Source organism: Halichoeres trimaculatus, unplaced genomic scaffold (assembly GCF_033239565.1).
Source record: "Halichoeres trimaculatus isolate MK-OKI-2021-1 unplaced genomic scaffold, fHalTri1.1 fHalTri1_scaffold_21, whole genome shotgun sequence".
NCBI lineage: Eukaryota > Metazoa > Chordata > Actinopteri > Labriformes > Labridae > Halichoeres > Halichoeres trimaculatus.
Window position 1 is genome coordinate 25,305,732 of NW_027437199.1, and position 4,521 is coordinate 25,310,252.

The 4,521-nt window shown below is 39.7% G+C and overlaps 1 long non-coding RNA gene across 1 annotated transcript; it reads left to right on the forward strand.

Annotated features, from left to right (window-relative positions):
- Positions 1 to 1,021: 1,021 nt before the first annotated feature.
- On the forward strand, positions 1,022 to 3,399 carry LOC141810336 (uncharacterized). The gene is made up of 3 exons (XR_012600081.1): positions 1,022 to 1,145; positions 2,643 to 2,763; positions 3,191 to 3,399. It is a non-coding gene; the product is annotated as an uncharacterized LOC141810336 (long non-coding RNA).
- Positions 3,400 to 4,521: the final 1,122 nt, after the last annotated feature.

Genomic DNA, 4,521 nt, shown 5'->3' on the forward strand with positions numbered 1-4,521 from the left:
TCATGTGATGGTAGTCTCAAACCTGTACCATTTTTGGTTTCAGAGGAGAAAATTTTTGCAGAAAGGGTTAAAAAATTTTTTTTTTTATTTTGTGAGGCAAATAGCCGGCTTCCTGTTGGAGATAGGTCCAGGGTAGCAGCGTATGATTTTTGCGTCTCGATGACACGGGCGTTTTGGTGTTGGTTTCATCTCTCTACGACATTCCTAGCCCGAGCTAGGGCCCTTAGCGTGTGCCTAGGTGGCGCTATTGAGCTTATTATGGGATGTCGGGGGTCATGTTTGGTATTAAACGAAAATTTTGGGCGCATAGAATATGTGTGCCAATTTTGGTGAGTTTTTGAATATGTTTAGGGGTTCTAATAAGCAATTCACTGGAGGACGGAATAATAAGAAATTAAAGCTGCAAGCAGCGTTAGACGGGTCCTCGGGCTCCTGCCGGTTTTCCCTCCAATGTGTCCAACAAAATGAGACGAACATTTCGGCGTTTGTTTCATCTCTCTACGACATTCCTAGCCCCAGTTAGGGCGGTTTTGGTGTTCATAGGGTGGAAGTGAGTGTAATGGCTCTGAGAGAATATTATGGGATGTCGGGGAGTCAGTTGATACCATGGCAACGTATCCTCTGCTATGCTGAGTGACATGAGCAGCTGCATGCGTGGAGTTCTAATCAAGGGGCAACATCCGGTTCGTAGAAATGAAGCCTATGCGGAAGTGCTAAAAGTCGCTGTTCGTCGAGACGCCGCTTGAGGCTGGCTGCAGAAAGACCGGAAGTTACATAGACCCCCAGCCAAAAAAACGGACTTTTACGGCATTAAAAAGCATATTTACAGCCTGGTTCAACAAATGGCTTGGGTCTGAAACGTTGACTTCACCATCGGCACACACTGTGAGGGGGGTGAATTTTTTTCTAACATTTTCCTTTTGATTATATCTACGTTTATCGACTTTTACCATATTTGGATAGATGAGGGCGTGGTTGACTTGACTGACAAGCGAGCGTCTATTAGCTTTTTTGCTCGGAGGCTAGGTTACAGATCGTGTAGTTGAGTTTGAACTGTTTTCATCATAAATGAATCCAAAAGTATCCTGCTGTGTCTTGGAATGTACTGACAGACCGTCCAAGAAGTCGGTGCAGCAGCTTTTCCGGTGAGTAATTCGTTTTCTATATTTTTTGTGTTACGTTATTAGCAGGTGTTAGCACATATACCCGAGCCAAACCGGGCGGCTAGCAGCTCTACGCCTATACCGTAGACTGCTCACGGCCCACGGCTTATGACTTGAGCTTGTTAGCCAGCTAACCCTGTGGTTTGGATCGCTTTTAATTGCCGATCAAGTCACACATGCGGGCAGTGCTAATGGAAACCTATGACAGAAAAGCATCCTGGCATGTGTTTGGATTTAAATGTAGAATAATTAATTTTTCGCGGTTGTTAAAATGTGAAGTGCAAAGCTACCGGGTGAGATAATTTCAAGTCCACCACATGATCATTAATCTGGTACTGTGGACGTCGATTTGTCCAACAAAAAAATTATCAACGAAGAAAACGGTCCGACTGATCGATCTGTATATTTTAAATTCCTGAAAAGTATAATGCCATAATTCAATAGCTTTCATTATGAGAATCTGAGGATGTATTGGTACGTGATTTACAGTCTGTGAGGTTACGTTGTGTTTTAATTACACTACAACAGCCTTGAAATACTTTGTGCTGCATTTGTTAAAACTGGGGAGAGGCCATAGGAGAGGCTCTTAAAAACAGAAACAGTATGTACAGATAGTGTGTGCTGTATTCTTCGGTTTTTATCTGTGCCTGTAGGTGAATCACAAGTTTCGTTCGACAGATAGACAGAGAGCTAAATAGATGACTGCACTGAACTCCAAGTGGGATACATTGTGAAAGCAGGACATCTCACTACAATGAAGGGGACAAAATCTATTCTCTGAGTACAGCCTAACCCTCAGGTGTGCAAAATATGAAAGCCAGTGCCCAGACTTTTTTCATTATCTTTAAAATTCTCCTTGGGCTTTGAAAAAAATATGTTTTCATTGATTTTTTTTCTAATATTTGATCTTTTCAAAAAGTTACAGACATGTTTATACCAGTGAAGTACATGTGTCTAAGTATTTAGTATAAAAGGGTATGAACTAAATGTATAAATGTTTTGGTTAATCGATGAATAACTATTTCTCTCTATTATGCTACTCAAAACATTTTAACCTATATGCAAACATTTTCTTTAACTTTGTGCAATATATATTTCATCAAAATCAAATCCCATGCACTAAGAAGAACGGCATGATATAGACAGACTGATATGCAGTCCCACCATAAAAACCATTTCATTTTGAGGAAAATGACTTTAAATTGCCGCTGACTTCAGTGACTACTGTGCGCCAGTAGCAAGGTGCAACTGCATTACAAGATTCAGGTCTAACACTGCATGTTGGAATCTCATCTCTTAACTCTCATGTGATTACAGTAGAATTTACAACACTATTTTGATTGCAGTAGAGATATCTTGAAATAAAATGAAGTCATTGTGAAACATCCAAAATACAAAATCCCAGCTGTAATTGTCAATAGACATGTGATTAAGGTCAGCTTGCCTGTATTTTGATGCACTTGTCAATTTTCCTCTAAGTGATCCAGACAGGCTGAACCAGTGGGTGATCAACATGAGAAGAGACAACTGGACTCCCAACGAGGCCTCTCGCTTGTGCAGTGAACACGTTGAAAGTTGTCACTTCAGCACTGACTCCAGGGTACAGAGACCTTATTGGTGTAAACTGATTAAGTGATACCCAAAACTAAATTCTAACTTATACACACTTTATCAAAACTAAGGCATAAATGAAGATGAGCATGTTTTATAGTGTAATTGTCAGTGTACAAATACTTATCAAACCAGTCATTTGTGGGGAGTTTTTTGTCATAGAGCGGTAATGGAAGGGTAATTGCTTTTATACATAAAATCTCTGACATTTATTTTAGAAATATCTTTTTTTTCAGATGAGAGTGATGAATGACCCATGATTCATAATTGAAACTAAGCCTCTAAGTGACTTGAATGCTCTGTTAGTAGTTGCAGCATTTTCAGTGTTGATGATATTAGTGACTGCAAAACTTTCTGAAGTTCATTTCTGTGATTTTACCTGTGCCCTACCCTGTGTGTCTGTGTTTAACCTCCAGTGCCTCCTTCAAGATCCTGCCCCTCGTCCACACTGCCTAGCTCCCTCTGTTACATCCTCTGTGGATCTGGATCTCTGGACTTTGGATCAACATACATCTTGTGCAATAAAACCCTTAAACTGCTCTCCTTGATCCAATTGAAAGTGTTTAAGAAGGTAGTATTAGTATTTCCTTTTGGCTTGTTAAACTAATCATACTTTTTAGGTAAACTTGTGGGGGTTCAAGACTCAATGCTTACTGTTAGTAGATGTATTGACTTGATGGATAACTAATTAAAATTCTGTTGTAATCAGGGATATTTGCTAACTAAAGACTTTTTCAAAACTCAATGGGCCTCCTTCATTTTTCTTAAAATCATCTCATGCATTGCTGTCATTGTATGAGAAATGTATAGTTAGTGTTGTAATGTGATAGTAAGAAGTGTTGCTTGGACCCAAGCCCAGCTCAAAAAAGGCCAGAAATGTCTTTGGATGAAAGAAACTTAAACAGATAAATTTTCAAAACAAGGCAACAGTACTGTAAGGGAAAAGGGAAAGTTGTTGTACAGTCTGGTTTAAAAACAGGTCTGACCGCAGATGAGCTGCAACTGGGTGCTCAGGTGCGCTGTGTTACCTGATGTACAGGTGAGTATGTCCAAAACGGTGGTGAGTGGGAAAAATACTGCGGCCAAGTGGCAGAACTGTGAAAGTGTCCACAAAAACAAATCAGGTTGATAGAATTGCTTACAGTTGGATCAATATCTGATTGTTACTAAATTCCCATTATCATAGCCAGACAATGCCTGTGAGTGGGTGGAAGGACATTATCATTTAAGCTTAAAAACTATGTGCAGCAGGCAGGTATCTTATTCTTGATCTGAGACATTTAATCCAGCACCTGACCCGCTGTTTTACTTGTGCTGTTAGTGCACACATTTTTCCAATGCATTATTCCTTTTGAATCTTGACTTTGATCAGAATGTTGTTAAAAAAAGGGCTGTCTTTAAACCTAACTTACAATTTGGGGGCAATAGTCATTAGTTATTCTGTATAGAAAAGTAACTCACTCCAAACAGAAATATAATGCTTTCTTATTAATGTTCCGTCACAGAAAAGCTTTGTGTTAATAAAGCCTTTTCAATGAGTGAATGAGTTGATAGTTCATGCTTTTGAGGGTATCTGAAGCCCAAAACTTGCTGTCAGAAATTCACACAAAGTGATTCAAACATAACAATAATTTATTCAGTGCAAACATATTTAGGGTCCTCGGCCTACGGAAGAGGGCACTTTCTAGCAAGCTAGAAAGTGCCCTCGGCCGAAGGCCGAGGGCACTATTGTTCCTGCTGCGTTTCT